General features: G+C 40.3%; 1 protein-coding gene across 1 annotated transcript in view; it reads right to left on the bottom strand.

The window, feature by feature from the left end:
- Window positions 1-11,526, bottom strand: part of LOC126457087 (uncharacterized) — a 763,934-nt gene extending 752,408 nt beyond the window's left edge. Inside the window, exon 1 of the mRNA XM_050093111.1 lies at window positions 11,462-11,526. The gene's annotated coding sequence lies outside the window, so the exon portion shown is untranslated. The remainder of the gene's footprint in view (window positions 1-11,461) is intronic.
- Window positions 11,527-24,920: the final 13,394 nt, after the last annotated feature.

The raw sequence follows: 24,920 nt of genomic DNA, 5'->3' as shown, positions 1-24,920 counted from the left end.
CCCACCCACTCGCCACTCCCATCATGCACTGGTGCTGCTGAACACAGTGTAGTTTCAGCTCTCTGAGACTGCAGATGTGTGTGAAAGTTGCACTTGCGTGAGTGTGTGTGTGTGTGCGTGTGTGTATGTGTGTCTACTGCTGACAAAGGCCTTAATGGCTAAAAGCTATGATTGTGTGAATCTTTTTATTGTGCCTATCGTGACTCAGCATCTCCGCTATATGGTGAGTAGTAACTTTCCTTCTCTCGTATTGTTACATTCCATCCTGGATTTTCCATTGTTTGATATTACTATAAAGAGTCACCTAAGAAATATCTTGCCCAGCAACTGAATGCATTCATGTTGTTTAATCTTTACTAATCTGAGTGGAAGCTGAGAAAACTGCTCCCATATTTTGTATGTTTTCCTGCACTTTTTTATACATACCGTTAAGCATATATTACTAACAGAATTCCTTGTCAGGAGTAAATACACAGTATTACTGTACCCAGAAGACAGAGCTCTCACAAAAGAAAACAAGGAAAATCACAAGAATCTAAAGGTTAAAGATACCAGTAATACCACACTCAATAGTGCTCATAACAAAGTATCTGCATGAATGTTTCTGGAAGTGCTAAAAACATAATTCAAGGTTTTTGTAAAGAAAGAAATGACTACCCTTTTATTATGAGAGCTACCTGGAAACAAACCTTCATTTTCATTTAGGATGGGAAATGGTAGGAGACAGGAGCTAGGGGTGGTGGGTACTTTCCAACACAACAAACATGCACTATTCACCTACAACAACTGTTCAAAATTGCAGCTGAAAATCTTTCCAAACACCTTCAGTGAGAAAGATATTGTTATCTATTTTTGGGGGGGGGGAGGGGGGGGGATGCTGGAAGTATTTTTTATATCAATTTTATGGAATGAGGAAGGTCAATCAATTCTGAAGCATACTGCAAAACATTACAAGAGGCAGGAAGAACCTTTCAAAACAAGTGACTTTGTCTCTCAACTACAGTCTTGCACTTTAACACTATAATGGTCAGTCACATTCTGCCTCAAAAACATGAGAGTTAGAGCATCAGTTCAAAATGTTTCTAAACATTTGCCCTACTGCCCAAACTATGCTCCAGCTGATTTTTGCTATTTGTGCAGATGAAAAAGTGGCTTGTCCCTTCCATGCAGCCGAGCCATCCATGGTCATCACATCTGCAGTGACGAGCAGTCACTCTCTAAATATACCGGGGGTCTCACTGAAGCCTTCACTGACTATAATTATTCTCCCGTCCTTGTACAAAAACAAATCACCCGTGCCTTATCTTTCCAGACTCCCACCACCTACCAAAGTCCCAGAGTCCAGCCACAGAAGCGCATTCCCCTCGTAACTCAGTATTGTCCAGGACTGGAGCAAGTGAATCACATTCTCCGCCAGGGTTTTGACTACCTCTCGTCATGCACTGAAATAAAAAATGTCCTACTCATTTTCCTTCCCACCCCTCCTACTGTGGTATTCCGCCGTCCACTGAAACTACACAATACACTTGTCCATCCTTACACAACCCCTGCTCCAAATCCCTTACCTCATGGCTCATAGCCTGTAATAGACGTAGATGCAAGACCTGTCCCATACATCCTCCTACCACCACCTACTCCATTCCAGTCACTAGCTGTGCGCTAAGTCCGCCGCTGGCGCGCTGCCAAGATGGCGTCAGCCGGCCTTATCGGCACGGGGTCAAAGGTCAACTGCTCAGTGTGATGACGTAACATGCTGTTACATACTCTATGCCGACAGATTCTAGATGTACCCTTGTCCGGTTCTCAGCTACGCTACAGATCACTTTATTTATGAAAATACAGAGTACAATCTCCAACAAACTTTACATATTCACATACTCCTTTACCTTTAATCCAAATAAATACAGACTCATTTACAGATATTTTCCTTCTGTTACGAGTATACAATGTTAGTGCAGACGTTGACATATATGCTGATTTTCCAAAGTCTTTATTCGCCAATTCAGCCATATGATAGGTACGGTAGGCAATAATGTCTCTGTCTACAAAACTTTCAAGTCCAGGTACATTAGGAACTCCAGTACCACCTCGTACAATAGCTACAGTAAGCCAACCATTACCATGACTGAATGTATCATTAAGGTCACATTGCCATGTGAGAAGGAATCATTAATGTCAATGCTGAAGTTCAGTCGGCATCCACAGAAAACACATGGTCCGTCGACGAGTGCGGTAGCAGCAGTGTTCTTGACAGGAATCCTGTTCTTGCCAGCTGCTGTTGCGAATTCGATGTTTTCAATAGTCTTGTAGACAGTATTCCTTGTGCGTCGACGGTACCTCGGCGTCGTGGCAGCTTTCAATGCAGTTGCCTGTGCAGCAGCCGTAGCGCAACTGAGCGCCTGCGCATGCGCAGTGCCTCAGCGCGGGGACTTAGATTATTTTCACAGTGCCAGCAGAGCGTTATCCCGGACGGGAGCACTAGCCGTACTAGGTGCTCCTGTCCGCTGCTGGCGCGCTGCCATGCTGCGGTGATTACGTAACCATCGCGTGAGTGCGAGAGAGAGCGCGCGTGTACAAAGTCCAAACTGATAAGAACTTTAACATGGAACATGCTGTTGCCTCCTTGAGCCCCGGTTCGTGATGTACCCTTGTCCAGTTCTCAGCTACGCTACAGATCACTTTATTTATGAAAATACAGAGTACAATATTCAACAAACTTTACATATTCACATACTCCTTTACCTTTAATCCAAATAAATACTGACTCATTTACAGATATTTTCCTTCTGTTACGAGTATACAATGTTAGTGCAGACGTTGACATATATGCTGATTTTCCAAAGTCTTTATTCGCCAATTCAGCCATATGATAGGTACGGTAGGCAATAATGTCTCTGTCTACAAAACTTTCAAGTCCAGGTACATTAGGAACTCCAGTACCACCTCGTACAATAGCTACAGTCAGCCGGCCTTATCGGCGCGGGGTCAAAGGTCAACGGCTCAGTGTGATGACGTAACATGCTGTTACATACTCTATGCCGACAGATTCTAGATGTACCCTTGTCCGGTTCTCAGCTACGCTACAGATCACTTTATTTATGAAAATACAGAGTACAATCTCCAACAAACTTTACATATTCACATACTCCTTTACCTTTAATGATTCCTTCTCACATGGCAATGGTTGGCTTACTGTTGCCATTGTACGAGGTGGTACTGGAGTTCCTAATGTACCTGGACTGGAAAGTTTTGTAGACAGAGACATTATAGCCTACCGTACCTACTATATTGGTGAACTGGCAAATAAAGACTTTGGAAAATCTGTGTATATGTCCCCATCCCCATTTTCATTGTATACCCGTAATAAGAGAAAAATATCTATAAATGAGTCTGTATTTATTTGGATTAAAGGCAAAGGTGTATGTGAATATGTAAAATTTGTTGGAGACTGTACTTTGTATTTTCATAAATAAACTGATCTGTAGCGTAGCTGAGAACCGGACAAGGGTACATCACGAACCGGGGGCTCAAGGAGGCAACAGCATGTTCCATGTTAAAGTTCTTATCAGTTTGGACTTTGGACCCGTGCGCTCTCTCTCGCACTCACACTATGGTTACGTAATCACCGCAGCGTGGCAGCGCGCCAGCAGCGGACGGGAACACCTAGTACGGCTAGTGCTCCCGCCCGGGATAACGCTCTGCTGGCACTGTGAAAATAATCTAAGTCCCCACGCTGAGGCACTGCGCATGCACAGGCGCTCAGTCGCGCTATGGCTGCTGCACAGGCAACTGCATTGAACGCCGCCACGATGCCGAGGTACCATCGACGCACAAGGAATACTGTCTACAAGACCTATCCCATCACAGACATCACAGACAGGGCTACCTGTGAAACCAGTCATGTGATTTACAAGCTAAGCTGCAATCACTGTGCTGCACTCTATGTAGGCATGACAACCAACAAGCTGTCTATCCACATCAACGGCCACTGACAAACTGTGCTGTTCCACATTATCTGATGGGGACAATCATCACTGTGTATCACATCTCCATTCCACCGACCAAGCTGTAGCAGTAGCGGCTTAACATCAACAGTGACAACAAAAGGGGAGAGGGGACGTCACATCATTCTGGCACCCAATGCGGGGCCCAACGACACCAGCTGCCATCTCATCTAGCAGACGATGCAGAACCTGACAACACTAGCTCACAAATTATCGAGCAGACAATGTAGTATTCAACAACGACATTTATACAGCATTTGTCCATAGAATAGGATTCAATGACATCGGACAACACGTTGTCCAATGCTTCATACTAATTATGGGAGCAGAGACAATGTGTGGAGTTGATGTCTCTACAGCTGCAACGCAAGGGTTAACTCTTCATGACTTCGAGAGATCAACAGGGAGAGCGACGCAGTGCATCGGAGAGCTGTTAAAGACAATGACAGTAGCTGCCACCAGAGATGAGAACAATGCCATGACAATCACAAATAAACAAGAAACCATAAGCACTCAATAGAATAAGTGATCATTCAAGTATCGTCGAGTTGAGTATTTTATCATAGTGGTAATATTGAACATTCATTGTGCTTGCGTTATGTAGAAGTAAAGTAATGGACGAAATATTGTAATAATAGTAGACCATAGCAAACAAGAGTTACCATCCTGTCTAAAAGAAAGATAAGATTACCTAGTGACACTGATAAAATCATTCCAGAAGCAGGGGAGGAATTAAGTGATTTGCCTGAACAAGAGGAAAGTAGTAGAACTATAGTCAATGTAGGAGGAGAAACCTTTACAGAATCAGATAAAGTAATTACTCCTAGTGTTTTGGGTGTTGGAATGAGAAGTAAAGTTGTGGAGTTAGCCGATAATAATAATTCTGATGCTAAGGAGGAAGTAGGTCACAAATGTGTGATGAGTGTCGCACAGACCAGTTCCAGAAGTGTCGATGTATTCAGTGTTATATTAGCAGAATTAAATATATTGGGTGATATGAATGCTAAAATTGATGAACAGCAAGCAATATTAAATAGTAAATTTTCTGATGTAGATAAAAGGTTAACTGAACAACAAGCAAATTTGGAAACTAGATTATCTAACATAGATGCTAAGATAGTGCAGCAGCAAGGTGCTATTGAAGCCAATTTTAGGGAACAACTACAAATCTTTGAAAATAAATTTGCCGAACAGCAGGGTAATGTGGCTAATAAAGTTGAGGATGTGGAATCTAGATTAAGTAAACGGGAAAAGGAGGAAGTAAAAATTATCGACTGTGTAGATAAAACACAGGAAAGTGTCGGTAATTTATCAGAGCAATTTTGAATAGTATCAGAAAGGATTAACTCACTGGCAGAAACTAATAGTAATATTACAGATCGCTTAAGTGAAATAGAGACTAAATCAGCTAAGAAGATAGATAATTACCTATTAGGTCAAAGCAAAAAGTTCAAAGAAGATCTCTCTGAGTGGATAGAGCTTAAGACCAAAGAGATTGACAAAAAGGTGTGATCCACACTTGAGACCGAGCAGAAAGTAGTGGAAGAACAGGCCCAGAAGGGTAACGAGTTAATAAATACTTTTGTTAATGAATTTAAACAAATTAAAAATACAGTAGAGCGTCGATTATCTGAAGTAATTGGGGGAGATGGGTGTTCAGAAAACTGGTTTGTTCAGATAATTGAACTTTACATGTTTAGTTGTGAAAAAGAAGTACTGTACAGAAAATTTATTCATAAAAACAGGCATCTCTTTTAGTATTACAAAGTAACATTGTCGACTTCCCCACCTTGTATTCATTGGATAAAGTAGTTGGAGATTCACCTTCTTCTAACCTTTTAATAATCTCGTACTTGTCCCTCATAGAAAGGACTACGTGTTTACTTTTAAGCATTTTGTATAGTCAAGTTCACTTCTTCACGCAGCAGCACACAAGTGGTCGTAACAGAGAACAGAAGGCGACTGTTTGCACCGTGAGAAGCTCTTCTTGGTGACGCGCAATCCTTCAAACTGCGCGGAGCGGCACACCTCAACTCTAAGCTGGCGCAGCTGTTGCTGTGAACAGCTTTGATACTGCTGCTACTTCCACTGCCAGTGCCAAGCCAACAGAAGTGTGCTGATTGTTGAAACACAGTGACTGGCGGCTTGGCCGGTCAGCAGCGCCTTGTGAAGGCCCCATTAGAAGCAATGTTCCACCAGCGGTGGCCCAGTGCGGCGACTACTGTGGGAAACTTGGTTTGGGAGCAAGGGGGATGATGGACGGTAGGGTGGGCGGGTAACAGGTGCCAACGAGTACACAGTTTGGTTAAGCGGTCGTTCAGCTGACCAACGTTCGGATAATCGACGCTCTACTGTAAAACTCTCAAAAGATTGTTTAGCTTGAAAATCCTAACAAAAATTTGGTAGACTCTAAACCAGAAAATGAATATATATATATAGCCAGTCAAAATCTAACTGCGAGAGGAAACATCTGCAAACACAACTTAGTGCGTATACCAGTGAACCATGGGAAATCAACACACTATAGAGGATGATCCCTATGTGCAACGGAGTTGTATTTCTTCATTAAAGGTTGAACAAAGTATTTTCAAGAGTAGACAATTCCTAGTTTTCTCTAGTGAAAAGAATAACATTAACCCAAAGGTATTTATCAATTCTTTTAAGAGAATATTTTCATGTAGTTGGACCGAGTTTGACAAGATCCAATTCATAGTGTCTAAAATTATAGGAGAACCGCTGAAATAAGCGAAACCTGCAATACATCCTCCAAGTTTGAGAAACTATTCTTAGCAAAATATTGGTCATTAAGTCAACAAGAGCGTTTACGTAAAGAGGTTTATCAGCCTGAATTTTACAATCCAAAGAAAGAGAACTTAAGATAATATTTTGAGCATTATTTTAACAAGACAAGATATTGGACTGAACAAATTTTGAGTCATGAAGTCATTAGAATATTAAAAGGAAGATTACTGTTCAATATAAGAGAGAAACAAAACAACAGCAATAATTATTATTCTAGGAATAATGGAGCTAATTGTCAATGGAGTCAGAATAAGAAGAATAATAATCATTCTCCAGACTTCAACTGAAATAACAACGATCCTCAAAATGGTAGTGGACAGATAGATCACATCCCAAGAATAACCAGAATTGGAATGCGAATTACAGTTATCCTAAAGGTTCATTCGTAGAAAATAATAATCAAATGGCAGGACCAAATAGTTTTCAAAGGGTGAATTTGGTATCAACAAATAGGAAAAGGAAGTTTGGGGGGGGGGGGGGGGGGGCGGCAATCGCCAAACCATAAATGTTGTGACGATGGCCGAAGAAACAACTGTGCTCCCATGGAACCGCCAAATAAGTCCAGTTGGGGGACATGTCAAATGAATAACATAGGTTGGACAAATACCAATACTACAGGCACATCCTTTGAATCTAATAGACCTATACCATTAATGGATGGAAGAAGTGTGGTGATAGACAGTGCATTTCCCCAAAAGGTAAATGAAGTACATTTGGTAGAAGTGCATGAACCACCAAGGAAACTGAATGATGGATGGTGAAACGACAACCAATCATTTTAGGCCTTCCTTGGATGGTTGGTAATGAGGAGGGAGGCAAGCTTCTTGAGTCCGTAAACATCCTTAGGCATAACAATGAATCAGATATAAGAGAAGATCTAATGAATGAACCAAGGGCTGAATTAAATAAGAAAGGGTATACTTTACAAGCTATTGTGGTAGCAAAAATCAATAAAATACAGGTAAATATACTAATTGATATGGGGTCAACACTTAGCATAATGACAATTAATTGCCTAAATGTGGTTAGTCGACAGCAGAACTTACTCACTTTGCCAGTATCAGGATGCACAGTATCAGCGGCATTTAGCGCTAAGGCGCAAAGGATAATTAAGCAGGTACGGGTAGCAGTGGAGCTACAAGGAGTCAAAATAGAATGTACTTTCTTGATACTATCCAGGATGTTTACACCGTGCATATGGGGGATGGATTTTTTGTATGATTGTAGTGCAGCCCTTGATATTAAAGAAGGTGTTTATACTTAGATTGTTAAAGGCAAATCATTGAAGGTAACATTAATGAAGAAAATAGTTATGCCAGGGAAATATTGTTAGCATTTAATTGTTAATTTTTTCCGTCAGATGCTCTACATTGTCTGAATAATGACCATGTTAAGCCAACTGGTGCTGAGGCTGAAATGTCGAGCGTCAATGAGAATGTCCAGGAATCGGAATATTTATCTACACAGCAACAAATAGAATTAAGAGAGGTTTTAAAATCATATTTACCAGTATTCAATAAAAAAACCAGGTGTGATTAAAAACTTCGAGTATAATATCGAAACTAACCCGTATAGCACATTTTGGAAAACAACGTATTCAGTTCTGTGGTCAAAAAGGGAAGCGGTAACTAGAGAAATAAAAATGATGTTGGACTGGGGAATTATTGAGATCTCGATGTCCAAATATTCTAGCCCACTATTAGCAGTAACAAAGCCTAATGGTGGTCTACAATGCTTGATCATGGAAATGTTAGTTGCTTGCGAGCTTGCTTGCTATCAAGTCATGAGAGAGCACCATTTGTTATAGTACTACAAATGGAATGCTACGAGATAGTTTCTATTAAAAAAAAGTACTATTGCGTGATAGAGATGCGTGGACTTTGTTCTCAGTTATTCTGACTTGAGAACTTGAACTGAAGTGATATTCTGATAGCGTATGACAAGTTAATAAACTTTAATTTTTGGAGATATTATTGTTGGACTCAACATTCATCAAAATGAACAGTTACAATGAAGAATGGACATAGTATCAGAGACTACAATACCTGATTAGCATTGAGTAGGAAACATTAATACGAACACACGAAGATAATGCAAATACACCAATAGTAAAAGCTGTCATAATTGTCACGATCACCGAACCGAAAAGAATCATAATTGATCTGATCCATCGTGGTGTGTGTGGCGTGATGATTATAAACTAACTGCTAAGAATGGAAATCTCATGTGTTGGCCTCATCATTAATTGAACAGTGTGATAGTTGATGATCAAAATTAATTAACTGTTAACATTTTAATTGAAAGAGTGACATTGAGCATTGAAAGGAGTGTTTTGCCGAAACAATATTGCGACATATGAAAGCAAGGTAGCATTATAGATTATCTTTGGATTTGAGTCATGCCATAGTGAACAGTTCTGCCTAGCAACAAAACAACAACTACTGATACTGAACCACAAATGAATTTTTCCTCACTTCAGTGGTGTGAAACAATGCCAGTGATGAATAATTCACTCAATACAGCAATAACTAACTAACCGGGCATAGCAAATCATCATAAAACCATAACAGACAATTAAAATCAGCAGTTTGCATAGCTGAGAAGACTGTGCGGACTTGCAAATGGACTTTCATACATTATGTGAGGAACAATTTTCTTTAAGACATTTTCAGGTGCTGTTCCACATTGTCCAATGGAGACAACCATCACTGTGTGTCGTGTCTCCATTCCATCAATCGAGCTGTAGCAGTAGCGGCTCAACATCAACAATGACAACAAAAGGGGAGAGGGGACATCACAACTCCCAAGAACCAGCCACAAAGGAGTGTCCCTTTCTTCAACCAGTACAACCCCAGACAGGAACGGCTGAACCACATCCCTCACAGGTTTCATTACCTATCGTCATACTCTGAAATGAGGGACATCTTACCTGAGATACTTCCCAACCCTCCTAAAGTGGTGTTCCAGCACCCATCCAACCTCCACAACATCCTAGTTCATCCCTATGCCAATCCCAATCTCGCCCATCCCAATCCCAACCTGAACCCCAACCCCTACCCGCAAGGATCATATCCCTGTGGAAGACCCAGGTACAAGACCTGGCCAATCCACCCACCCAGCACTTCCTGTTCCAGTCCTGTCAGAGGTTTATCCTACACCGTCAGTGAGCAGGCACCTGTGAAAGCAGCCATGTCATTTACGAGCTCTGCTACAATCATTGCACAGATTTTTACATTGGTATGGCTACCAACCAACTGTCCACTGCCAAACTGTGGCCAAGAGCAAAATTGACCACCCTATGGCACAACATGCAGCTGAACAAAACACACTTAAGTTCAATGGCTGCTTCAGTACCCAAGCCATCTGTATCCTCCCTCCTCCACCAGCTTCTCTGAACTGTGCAAATGGAAGTTATTCTGACAACACATTCTCCACTACCATACTTAACCAAGCCTCCACCTATGGTGTCATACTGTCCCCACACCTTCCACCAAACAGTTTCCACCTGCTCTGTCCTATCATCTCCTCCCTGTTCTGGTCTCCTACCCCGTTTATTTGCTGTCCTCTGGCAACACACCTGCCCATCTTTCCCATCTCCTCTCCTTTTTCACTAATTTTTTCCACCCCTCCCTGCCCCACAACCTCCTGACACTGCACCTGCTGGCATTCTAGTCCCTGCACACTACAGCAGACAGTGTTCATCTCTCTTCCCACCCATACACAACTATCCCTTGCCCACCCCTTCCAGGCTGCAGCTTGCATCCCACATGATAGTTGCATTTCAACCTGAGATGCTGTAGTTGGAACTCATGTACATGAGGTGTGCTTGCTTGTGTGTATGAATGGTGTGTCTTTCTCTTTTGCTGACGAAGCCTGTAGCTTAAAGCTTTATATAAATGTCTTTTAATTGTGCCCATCTGCACCTTATTTGTATTCTTTACACTAAGTAGCAATCTGTCTTTTCCTACATTGTTGTTCATGGTAATTGTTATATGTTTTAGTGACCAGTTCTGTGTAAGTGTCTGGCAAACTGCTTGGAACATCCACATGTCATCAAATGTAGCTATGATGTATTGTACCTGTAAAAGCATAACTGTCCATCATATAGTATTTTATGACATATTTTAAATATTTCATCTTTTTGTCAATGTTACATTATGTTAAGATACATTACATAGCTTTCTTACTGTTTATCAAATGATCTTCTAATGTTGAGATTATCTTTACACTTCCTAACAGTTACTAACTTTCAAAGGAGCTTGTTGCCACAGTGTTTTCTTACAGTCTGAACCCTGACACATGTACTGACTACTTAATTCAGTGTGGGTGGGAAGAGAATAGTAAGTGACTCCACATTTTAAAGTTTCTGTGCACCTTCATGACCCTCACGCTAACATGACTTTATTCAGTTACAACATTATAGATGAAATGAATTGTTTTATGATTCTTTTTTAAACTTCGTCACACCAGGACCACAGTGGTCTAATTATTTGTCTTATTGAAACACAACTTACATCTGTTACCTCACACTTAAGGAGTTAATACCTGAATGAGCCATTAAATTACTACTTTGCCTTTTCTAAATGAAAGGTACCACTTCCTATCCATCTATATGAAGCTTATCCATGGAATATGTTTGCCAATGTAAACTTTACCTGAAGGTCACAATTGATAGTGCCTTAACACTCTAAGCGCCAAGCCCGTAAAATTTACGGGCCTGGGATCGCGCGAAAATCACCAAGCCCGTAAAATTTACGGGCCGCTACATTTAATTTCATTCAAAACACTGCAACGTTATTTCTACGGGTTTGGCCAGCGCTATACGTTTTTCAGATGTTTATTAACAAAATGCGTCCATAGATGTCACGGCAGCGCTGTAATTCATGTTAAAACTTATCTTTGCGTTCTCAGTCTGTATATCATTCAGTTGTTTGTCATCATGTTTCGGCGCGGTTTATCAGACGCAGAAATTGCGGATTTGATCAATCATAGCGACACTCTGGATAATGTAGAGAGTGATTCAGACGATTCTGAATGCAATGGTGTGTTTGAAGGTACGTATTTCCGAATTTTCCACGTAATTGTGCAGTACGCACATATCTGTTGAACATGTGTAAACGATGTATGTAGTTACACATAATGTGATATTCTTTTTAGAAGACGAGATTGATGACAGTTTGTCTTCAGATGAAGACGAGAATGATGTTGAAGGTGTTGCTTCAAATCCAGCAGCTGTGCCGTATCCGAAAGACAGTGAGTGGACTGCAGTTGACACCTACCGACCTCTGCCTGTCAACACGACACCCAGGCAGATACTAGTGGATATTGATGAGTCGAGTTCTGTACTGGATTGCAGTAAAGTGTTCCTTACTGACAGTGACGTAAATGAACTCAAGAGACAGACAAATTTGTATGCATCACAGACAATACAGAAGAAAAGAAGAGGAAATAATCTGAAGCCCCATTCAGTTTTGAGTTCGTGGAAGCCAGTGACTATAAGTGAGATGAGGCGTTTCTTGGGTATTATTTTCCACATGTGTGTTTCGAAAAAGCCAAAAATTGCGGACCATTGGAGCACTAATCCTGTTCTTAGTTGTAACTTTTGTCCCCATGTCATGAGCCGTTTGCGTTTCACTCAGATACTGTCATGCTTGCATCTTGTTGACAATTCAAATCAGAAAAAACCAGGCGAAGATGGATTTCATCCACTTTACAAAGTTTTGCCATATTATAATAATTTGAAGGAGCGATGTATCCAGGCATATCGTCCCTCAGAAAAAGTGACAATTGATGAAGGAATTTGCCCATTTCGAGGTCGTGTGAGTTTCCGTGTTTACATGCAAAATAAGCCTCATAAGTATGGACTGAAAGTATATGCTGTTGCTGAAGCCAGTAGTGGCTATGTTGTAAATTTTGAAGTTTATGCTGGTAAGCATATTGTTGACAATTCTTCGTCTGCGGTTATTTTGCGATTGTTGTCTGACAGCAGCTTGCTGAACAAAGGCCACACTGTGTATTTAGATCGATTTTATTCCAGTCCAGAGCTATTTCAGCAACTGGCAGAGAAAGGCACTGGAGCTGTTGGTACTGTGAACAAATCCAGGAAAGGATTGCCTAAAGATTTAGTATCTGCTAAGCTGAAAAAGGGCGAAATGTCTTTTCGGCGTAAAGATAATGTATTGGCAATGAAGTGGAAAGATAAGAGAGATGTGTATACATTGTCTACAAGGCATCAAGCAACATTTGGTACGCATACTAAGAGAAATGGGTCTGTAGTATTGAAACCACTTCAGGTACTTGATTACAACCTCAATAAAATTGGAGTGGATATTGGAGACCAACGCCTGCAGTACAATCCGTTCCAGCACAGAACTGTGAAATGGTGGCGAAAATTATATTTCCATTTGCTGCTTATGGGAGTATCAAATGCATTTTGGCTGTACAATGCAGTGCACAGGAAGAAAATTACAATAACAGACTTTATAACAGTGCTTGCAGTTCAGCTTGTTGAAGACGACACACTTGAATTCATTCCAAGAAATGAAGGAACTGTAGGTCGGCTAACAAAGAGACATTTTTTGCAGCACATACCTGCAACTACTAAGAAGTATGCTGCTCGTGTGTGTCACGTGTGCAGTTCCAGGAGCAAGAAACAGAGTGGCAAGGCTTCTCGCAAAGAGACACGATACGAATGTGAACAGTGTGGCGTTGCACTCTGCCTGGAACCTTGCTTTAAAATTTTCCACACTAAAAAACAATATGATTCTGTGTGAAATTTATATGTAATACTGTATACTATCAGAAACATGTAATGTAGTGCCACAATTTTGGTTAAAAATAAATCACAATTGTATTCCCTTATTCGTATGACTTTTTCTAAATTCTTAAAACATCTAAGTGATTTCTATAACTGTACCTTAAAGCTGTGCATTGTAAAGTAGTTTCTTTCACTCAGAATTAAAGTAGAAATGTGCAGCTTCAAGATGGTACCAAATTTGCCACAATCCAAACAGTAGATTTGATGCAGTAATTTTTTTAATATTGGTAAAATTGCCCGGTTTCTAGGGACGGGTGCATAAAATAGGCCTGGTACAGAGAGTGTTAAAATCTTAGTATTTTTCATTCCTGCTCAATGTAAATGTCAAGTGTGTGTGCATGGAAGGGGGGGGGGGGGGGAGGGGGGTGTATTGTTTATGAAGGCCTTAATGGCCAAAAGCTTTAATTGTGAAAGTCTTTTTGTTGTGCCTATCTGCAACTCAGTATCTTTGCTATATGGTGAGTAGCAACTTTCCATCTCATAATATTGTTACATCCCATTCTGGATTTTCCATTCTTTGATTAATTATTATTTATCCTTTTTGCCATATGTAACTAATTCAGTATGAATCAATGATCTAAAACATGTTGATACTAAAATGTCTACTCAAAGGTTTTAGGGATGGAAGTAAAATGTATATAAATTGTCTGAATAACCTAAACTCTACCTAGTTATTATAATTCAATTCACTGACTGCACTCAAAAAATATAGTTTCTTATAACACAAATTCTACATTTGATGATTGACTGGCCTGAACAGATACAGATGCAACTGTGTCACCTACAGGCAAACTTACGCTATGTGCTTCAGCGAGTGAGTAACAGTGATATGATACTTTAAATCATACCCACTGTTTATTCAAGCAATAGGATTTTATAACTGATTTACAGTCTCATTGCATAATGCTGTAATTGAATTAGCACACTTATTAGATGTGTTTAATGGTGGTAAAATGTATTATGTCCTGGAAAGGAAAGCATGATGACGTATGATTGATCCATTGACACTGACTATCATGCTGTGACGCTATACAGGATGTATCAAAAAGAATCATCTGATTTGGCCCATCTATATTTCTAAAACTAATGAACATATACAATGAATTTTGTTTTTTGATGTTTCGTACATCATGGAGTTCCACAAGGGTCAGCCCTTGGTCCTCTTCTTTTTATTATATATATTAATGACCTAGCCCTGTCCTCAAACAGTGCTAGCAATATCACAATGTTTGCAGATGACACAAGTATAGTGATAGCCAGCAAAACCTCCACTGACATAGAGTTAAATGACAATCAAGCACTTGCAAATGCTCTGAACTGGTTCACAGCAAATTCTCTAGCAATAAACCTCGGTAAAACAAATTACATGCAGTTCCAATCCAGTTACATAAGCCCAGAAGAGATTAACATTGCACACACGAGAGCCAACAGTTACAGAGCATTCAGTGCACAAAGTTCCTTGGTGTTCACATAGATAACTGGCTCAACTGGGAATTCCACATACAGCAAACACTTAAAAAGCTTAGCTCAGCAACATTTGCCATCCGAATAATCTCCAAAATTGGAGACATCAACGTATCAAAGTCTGCATATTTTGGCTACTTTCATTCAGTGATGTGCTATGGAATGATTTTTGGGGGGAAACTCACCAGTTTCAAAAAAAATTTTTGTACACCAGAAAAAATTAGTCCGAATTATATGTTGTGTTCCTCCAAGAACTTCATGTCGCAATCTTTTTAAACAGTTAGGTATATTAACCGCTACCTCACAATAACTCCTCTCACTCATGGCATTCACACTTCTCAATTCCTCTGAATATGAAACAAATGAGGCATACCAACATTATAAAACAAGACGGAAAGGTGACATGCTCTGTGAATGGAAAAATCTCTCTCTGGTACAAAATGGGGTAAAGTACACAAGTACAAAAATCTTTAACACACTCCTGAGTAATATAAAGTGTCCAAAAGAAAATAAAATGCTATTAAAAAAAAGCTAAAGGAATTCATACTGGAAAAATGTTTCTACTCTTTAGATGAATTCTTCAGCAGAGATAAATAATTTGAGTAGTAATTCAGATTATTTCCTTTGTCATTGTATCTGTATTATTTTTTATCACTATTATCTTTTGTAATGTATTGTTTATTATCTCTATTATATTATTGTATTGTACCAGTTTTGACTCATTCATCTACCATGTGTAATATACCAGTATGTATTGTATTGTATGATATCTATATTGTATCTGCTTTGACTCGTTCCACATCCATGCGTAATCATGCCATACTGGATCTATGAAATATGTATCTCAAATAAAATAAAAAATAAAAGTAGGTGTTCAATATGTCCCCCTTAAGATGCATGGCATATGTTAATGCAGTATTCAAATTGTTCCCACACTGCAGGAAGCATGTCTTGAGTTACAGCTTCCATAGCTGTTGTTATGCGATGTCTCAGTTCATTCATTGTTGTTGGTAATGGAGGCACATAAACACAGTCTTTTATAAACCCCCCAAGAAATAATCACATATAATCAGGTCTGGTGACCTTGGAGGCTAATAATGTAAGGTTCAATCATTTGGTTCAGTGTGATCAAACCATTGTTCAGTTATCCTTTGATATAAAAACTCCCACAGTTCCAGATGCCAGTGTGGTGGTGCCCCATCCTTTTGGTAAATGAAGTCATTCAAATAAGTCTCCAACTGTGGGAAAGAAAGCTCTCCAGAATGTCAAGGTGTATGCTTGCTGTAACAGTATTCTCAGCAAAGAAAAATGGACTATACACCTTTTCCCATGAAACTGCACAAAACACATTAAATTTTGGAGAGTCCCTCTCAAGTCGTACAACTTCATGTGGTTGTTGTTCCATCCCCCTTATTCTGACATTTCCATTTAAATGAAATGTTGCCTCATCACTAAACACTATGCGTGGAAGAAAACTGTCATCCTCCATCTTGCCAAAAATGAAGTTACAAAACTCCACACATTAGTGTTTGTCACCTTTACAAGAGCTTGCAGTAGCTGAATGTTGTATGGTTTCATGTGTAAATGTTGACACAAAACATGCCAGATGGACATCGGGGGCATGTTGAGCTGTTGAGCTGCACAGGTAATGGATTTCTGCAGACTCCTTGTGAAACTATGGCAGATGCATTCGTCATCTCTGTCAGACATTCAGGGATGGCCTGGCGATTTGCCTTTACACAAACAGCCTGTTTCTCAGAACTGTTCATGACACCATCTAATACTTTGTGCTATATGAGAATCCACATCATACCTAGTACAAAAGCCACCGTGAACAGTTATTACTGACCCGCACTGTATAAAATGTAGAACACAAAACGCTTTCTGTTGTCCCTACACCATTATTACTAGAGCTGAAATGGGTGCACACTGCTGCTACCTAACAGGAACCATGTAAAACTCCAGAGTTTGCTCTTTCCAGCAGTACATTGTTCATGCATATATCTCAAATAACATAAAAGTTATAATTTTTTTCATCAGATGACTCTTTTTGATACACCCTGTATGCTGTAGAATGTCATTGCACCCTATATGAAAATATATTTTAATACATGCCACTGCACCCAATACAACACTGAAAATAATTATAGGGAAATGATAAAGCTATAAAGTTTATTGTAACAGAGGTATGATGGAAATACATTGAACTTCATATAAGAAATAAGGGAAAGGAGAGAGATTAGTTCAGAAAGGCAAAGCTAAACACTATGGAAAAATGTTGTGGATGTCCTTGTGTATAGAAAGTTCAATGGTAGATAAGTAACTGTCTGTGAAGAAATGGATCATATAATAGAACAATGTATAAAAAACCCAGACAGCCTTATAAAGTCTAGGATAATGGTATAAATATTTGTAAAGTATCTAAACTCTAGATAATTGTTGGGATTTTATTTGAAAGGCCATTGGGGAATCAGTTTCAGCTTCCTGCACGACACTCTCTCACTGCTTTTTCTCTGACTGAGCTGCTACCATATGGCAGTCTCATTTTATCATTACACTACTTAGACTAATAATAACAGTGTAGGAAAAAATGATTGCTACTTGCTGTAAAGATGACACATTAAGCTGCAGACAGGCACAATTAAAAGACGCTTACATATTAGCTTTCGCCACAGCCCTCGTCGGATAAAGAAAGAGAAACACACATGCCACTCATTCACACAAGCAAGCACACCTCACGCACATGTGACTACCACCTCTAGCAGCTTGGATCAGAATGCAGCTATCATGTAGAATGGAAGCAGTAGCCTGGAGGGGGTGGGAAAGGGGAAGGTATAGCAATGTATAGATGGGGGGGAGAGAGAAGCACTGTCTTAACACTACTGTTAATCTTTCCATACATAGAAGTTTCAGTCCTATCCAAGGGCCTCACCTTTAGTCCTACACTCCCTCCCACCAATGCCAACCTGATTTCAAAATTGAACCATGCCTCTCCCAGTTCATACAAACCATGATTGACTCTCCCCCCCCCCCCCCCCCCCACACACACACACACACACTCCTCCTCCCCTGTCTCCCACCTAACCATCCACTTGTCACCTTCCAGAAATTCCTTACCTCCAACTTAACCTCACTGTCCTTCCCCAAGTCCCTTCCTCAGAACACCAACCTTTCAGTGGAAGAAGGAATAGCTGTACAACCTCACATCAAATCCTGACCTAATCACCACACCTGCAGATGAGGTTCCACCATTGCTGTTATGAATCACAGTGACTACCTGCTGGAAGGCCTCTGCCAATTATCTGATTCCTCCACCAACAAACTCTGCAGAGTGATCCCATCCCAGAAGTCCAACACAACTTCCAATCCCTGTTTAAAGCCTTAGGCTCTTCCCAGAACCTCTCCCCTGAATCCATTTCCCTCTTCACTCCTATGACACCCAACACACCCACCTTCTACATGCTCCTCAAATCCACGAACCCAGCAATCCTATATGTCCCATTGTGGCTGGTTATTGTGCCCCCACTGAAAGAATATTGGCCCTCACTGACCAGCACCTCCAACCAACTGCCCGTAACCCAGATTTCCACATCAAAGACACCAATCACTTCACTGTCTCTCCAACATCCCCATCTCTTTACTTCCTAGGGCCCTGTTCATCACTGTTGACACCATCTCCCAACACACCATTTGTTTTATTTTATTTTATTTTATTTTACCAACATCCTTCGTGCCCATGGTCTTACTGCTGTTGAGTGGTACTTAAGATAGGTGTTGAGTGGTAAATTTGAGAGCGAATTTCTCTGAAGAGGGGAGGAATGTTGAGTGGTACTTAATATAGGTAAATAAATTAGTGAATTCAATGTAAAGTGAAGTAGAAATTAGAAAATAAATGAAAAACTTAGTTTAGTTTAGACAAGTACACACTGGCAAACAGCGGGCAAAGCAGCAGTGGCAACGGCCGGCACTTGAAGTCAGCACGTTCAGGAGAGAAGCAGAAACTGTCGAGTCAGCCGTCAGGGCATCGCCCGACTGGCTCACGTCAAGAAGATTCTCTGAGAAGCTTTTTAACATGACAGAAGAAGCCATCGCCCTCCCCACATAAGTGGACGCTGTCGATTCAACCATCAGGGCATCGCCCGACCGGCTCACGTGTTTCTCAATTATCGGATGTGATCAAAGGCCCTCGCCCACATTCCAAGAGCCAATGACAGATGTTAAGAAGATTCTTCGAGAAGCTTATCAATGTGACAGAAGAGGCAATGACCGTGAAGTCATTCACCTCCAGAAAACTGAAGTAAATAAATACGCGAGACGCAGTGGGCCCGAGAGGAGTAGTTTTCAGCTCAGTTTTGGAGCTGAAGACCACATGTTGTTAAGAGAGAAAAAGTAATTTATTTAGTGTTTCTCACCCTGACATAATGCTTTAGAATCAAATGCCCTTTGCATTAATGCTTATCCTGACAATTGTCTAGCATCAAAAGAGAAAACCCAGTTACATTTAGTGTCAGAAGTGTTACACTGCTATTGAACACTACCTTTCCCAGCATCCTTCAGGCTCCAAATCCACTACCACTTACTAACTATATCCTAATTCACAGTTACTCTTCCTTTGAATGGAAGGTATATAAACAAATCCATGGTGCAGCCATGGGCACCCACATGCCACCCTCCTACGCCAAAATTTTTATGGGCCATCTAGAGGAGACCCTCCTAGCCTCTCAAAATACTGAATCCCAGTCTGGTTCAGGTTCATTGATGATATCTTCATGACCTGGACCCAGGGCCAAACATCCTATCTTCATTCCTTCCAAACCTCAACACCTTCTCTCCCATGCATTTCACCTGGTCCTCCTCAACCCAGCATACCACATTCCTAGATGTTGACCTCCTCCTCTCTGATGGCTCCACCTGCACCTCTGTCCAAATTAAACCCACCAACCACCAACAGTACCTGCTTTTCAACAGTTGTCATACCTTTCACACCAAAGAAGTCCCTACCTAATAGGCTTCCCACCTGGGGATGGTGTATCTGTGTTGACAAGAGCTCCCTTGCTCAGTATGCTGAGGGTCTCACCAAGATCTTCACAGACAGGCATTATCCCCCAGACCTAGCCCATAAACAGATCTGCTGTGCCATTTCCACTCACACCCCATATCCTCACACTACCCCAAGAACCAGCCACAGAGGAATGTCGCCTTCATCACCCAGTACCAACATGCACTGGAACAACTGAACCTCATCCTTCACCAGGGCTTTGATTACCTATCATCATGCCCTGAAGTGAGGGAGATCCTACCCGAGATACTTCCCATCCCTCCTAAAGTGGTGTTTCTTCATGCACCCAACCTCCACAGCCCCCCTCATTCAGCCCTAGCCACTCCCAACCCCAATGCATTGCCACAGGTATCATATCCCAGTGGAAAATCCAGGTGCAAGACCTGCCCAACCCATCCACCCAGCACTTCCTATTCCAGAACTGTCACAAGTTTATCCTACCCCATCAAGGGCCAGGCCAACTGTGAAAGCAGCCATGTCACATACCAGCTCTGCTGCAATCTTTGCACAGCTTTTTATATTGGTATGACTACCAACCAGCTGGCCACCATGAGGAATGGGCACTGTCAAACTGTGGCCATGAGTAAAGTAGACCACCCTGTGGCACTACATGCAGATGAATACTTGATTTCAATGGCTGCTTCACTACCTGAGCCATCTTGATCCTTCCCTTCACCATCAGCTTTTCTGAACTGCACAGGTAGAAATTATCCTTACAACACATTGTCCACTCCTGTAATCATCCCAGCCTCAATCTATGGTGTCAGCCTGTCTCCACATACTCTTCCAAACAGTTTCCATCCACTGTGATCTATCACCTCCTCCCCATTCTTGTCTCCCACTCTCTTTTGTTTGATGACCTCTGGCAATGAACCCACCCATCTTTCGCCACTCCTCTCCTTTCTCGCTCCATTTTTGCCACCTCATGCCTCTCAACCTCCTGACACTTCACCTGCTGGCAGTTTGGTCCCTGCATGAGGCATGCTTGCTTCTTTGAATGAATGGTGGGAGTTTCTCTTTCTTTTTCTGATGTAAGCTGTGGCCAAAATCTTATGTGTAAGTGTCTTTTAATTGTGCCTGTCTGCAACTTAATGTGTCATCTTTATGGTAAGTAGCAATCTACCTTTTCCCACATTGTTATCTCAACTTGAAGTTTCCATTGTTAGACTAATAATAATTGCATGAAAGTCATAATGTATTTATTTAATACTATCATTGTTCCTTGTCCTATACCTACTTTCTCTATGGGACAAAAACAAAGAATACTGTAGGACAGTTAGAAAATAAAGTTGATACTTTTGTCAAGAGCAGGGGGATTAAATACAGACACAAAATGAAAATTGGTGCCAGCACACTGTTGTTCACTTTTTGCAATGGCTTTCACACAATAATGAAGAATTAGTAGCAAACTTGATTCAGAATTAGAATGTGTCACAAATAAATCAGTCAGAGCTGCTATGTCCAAAAGGGACAGTATTGGTGAATCAATAAAGTCAGACTTAACTGAAAGAAAATCTGCTTTAAGCAAAGGTTTACCAGAATACCATGACCAAGTTACAATGCAGATTACTACTCTGCAACAGGAATTCTGCACAGTTAAAGGAACAGGTCAAGACACCCCACGAACTGCTAATAAAATGTGATAGTTACAATAATCCTGCTGAGTATCGTGCAATGTACAATAAAAAAATGAATTCCAATGATTTATCATCAAGCCGCAAAGAAGGGGTTGCACGTTTACTAGCCTCTATCCAACTTGAAAACAGTTTACTTAAGCACAGACAATTCCAGGTCTTTCATTGTATAAACATACCCAACATTCAGTTGTGTTCATAAAAGCTTCAGAGGTGTGCTACCTCAATCATAGAATGAATAACAAAAGATTCACTTCACAACAGGCTATATTAAGGGTGATGGCATCCTTTAGACAACTTAAATGGCTGAATCTTGTCAAACATATGAACAATTTGAGAGAAAATTTTTACCTAAATATTGGTAAGGATGCATGCAGAAGAGGCTCAGGAAACAGGTATTCAATTCTGAACCATTTCATGCTAAACAGGGTAGCCTCTTCAGATATTTTGAGAAGTACTTCGACAAAACTTCCTAGGTATTGGGAAGAGCCAATTTCTCATAAGTTGTGCTGAGAATTCTAAAGGCAAAGTTGCCTTTAGAGCTCATAAAAAATTAGTAAATGTCAGGATGATAACTTAGAACATATTATGTCCATATAGTAACAGTATTGGCTACAATAGTGCAACCAGCAACAAGTCAGCTGCGCATCCAAAATCACAATTCGGGCTGACCAAATGGCTACTGTGCTACCCAAATGATGTCACCTCCTATGTTACTCTGCAATGACACACAGTGTACTGACCACCGCCTGTCAAATCTGAATAATGACAGAAGAAGATACACTAATCAGTATCATCCTGGCTACCATTGAAATGCGGCAGACAGTTTTACAGAAATAACACTTACGGTTACTGGAATTCATGTACTGCAAACCAGAACCAGGAGAATATGAATACTCATCCATAAAATAATCAGATACACCATGTTTCATCTGATAGTAGGCGGCAAAATCAAAGCTAGTCACTAACCATTGTTGAAGTGACCAATGAGCCACAGCCAGCTACCAATAACCACACTTCATCAAACTAATCCTGGCCTCATTAAGCACTCCAATGACAGGCATTTCATGTGGTGGGGCAATCACACTAACCTGTTAAGATCTAATGACAAAACTGATACAAGAGATGAACTGAATATGGATCAACAAGTGTTATCATCATCCACAAGTATTGTTCAAGCTTAATTAAGGCTATACTTGGGAAAATTTGTACTTCAATTATTCTACGTACAGATGCCTCTATTAATGTTATATCACAGAACTTGATCAACAAGATTAAGGAGATAAAAAAGTGCTGATTTACCCAGTACAGAACTGTTGTGTAACTACAGCTCTGGCTGCAAAACTGCAACTTGTCAAATGGCAGACACAAATGGCTGTTATAACTAGAAATCAAGTTATGCTATGCCAGTTCCTAATTTTGAGCAGTCTCAGTCAAACATTTACTTGGCATGGAGTTTTTCCAAGAAAAGTACGTAAAATTAGATTTTTTAAGGTAAATGCTATTTGTGCACTGAGGACAAAGATACCACAGTTGATTTAATACAAACCCCAGTATAACATGGTAAACGCTATCAGAATTTTAAGATAAAATTTGTGAAACCAAAGAGTGCACCTGAAAATAATTCTTCGAGTCTCTGTGGATAGTGTGAAAACAACAAAGCTTATACCTACGATAAAGTAATGGACTAATCATAACTCCATTCAGAACAACTAAAATTAAGCAATACACTTACGAAAAATTTACGTGTATTTGATGAAAACTAGGTATAAAAATACGTATGTGTACTATGTGGACGTGATGCCACAGACACATTTTGCCAAAAATCGTACTGCAGCACATGGGCAAAATGAGAGGCTGTTGTCCGAGAAATAAAATGAATGCTTCACTGGAATGCCATTGAACCATCTCACTCTCTGTAGTATAGTTCATTACTAGCAATCAATATGCCTTGTGGCCAAAGTCATTTAGTCTTGGGTGCATGTGCCATTAACAGAATAATTGTGCCAGTCTATACAACCTGAAAATTTAGAGGGTCTACTGCAGAAGTTTCACAGTAGATGCTTTCTAATGAGCATTAATCTCAAAGCTCCCTACTGGCAACTTCTACTGTCTAATGAATCTAGGAAATATGTGGCTTTTGTCCATATTGGCAGAAGTTACCATTTTCAGTATTACTCTTTGGGCTCATTGTAAGTTATGGTATGTTTATTCCTGCACCAGACCTGATAGATAAAGTGGCACTATCTGTAGATGACATCTTAATTGCTACAGCTATGTGGGAGGAACATCTTGATTTATTTGATGGAACATTATGTAAATTTTCACAGGCTGAACAACTTACAAAAATTAAAATATGGTAACGAAGAAATTAAATTTCCAAGACGCATTATACCTCCTTCAGGAATAACACCTGATCCTAGTAAAATAAGCTCCTACAGCAAAGCAGCAGCTAAAGGCATTCACTGGCCTCTGTTCTTTTTCTTCTTGTTTTTGTCACTTTGTTCCTAACAAACTGCTCAGTAGCCCAGCATTCTTAAGCTTACTAAAGAAAAATGCAATATGGTGTAGGATGGAGACATGTCAGTCAGATTTTGATGCTATAAAAAATGGTTTGTAAATTCTGAGATTCCGTGTTATCCTGACATGAATTTAGATTTTTTTTATTGCAATGGATACACCTTTTTCTGGACTTGGAGCCTTTCTATTTCGAATACCTGAGAAAGACAATAGAGTTGAAGTTAACATGATCAGTTTTGCAAGTCTAACACTTTCAGAATGTGAGCATGTTTATTTAGCTACTGAGGTGGGAGTCCTAGCCATAGTATGGGTGCTCAAGTAAGTTAACTACTACATTTACAGTAAACACATTAAAGTATTTTATGATCACCATGCACTGAGATTTTTGTTCACCTGTATGTTACTCCATGATAGATCACAAAGTAGACAGTATTCCATCAGGAATATAGTTCTGAAATAATGTAGATGAAAGGTAAAGACAATGTAGTAGCACACACCTTGTTGCATCTGCCGCAAGGTCTAAGTGATCTTATGGACTATCCTGAAAAAAATCATTGATTTCTGGATTCCCTTAATGAAAGAGACCCATTATAAACAATACTATCTAGATGTGTGTGATA

Source organism: Schistocerca serialis, chromosome 2, assembly GCF_023864345.2.
Source record: "Schistocerca serialis cubense isolate TAMUIC-IGC-003099 chromosome 2, iqSchSeri2.2, whole genome shotgun sequence".
Lineage (NCBI taxonomy): Eukaryota > Metazoa > Arthropoda > Insecta > Orthoptera > Acrididae > Schistocerca > Schistocerca serialis.
The sequence above is the reverse complement of the archived record's forward strand: the minus strand, read 5'-3'. Positions and strand labels throughout refer to the sequence as shown.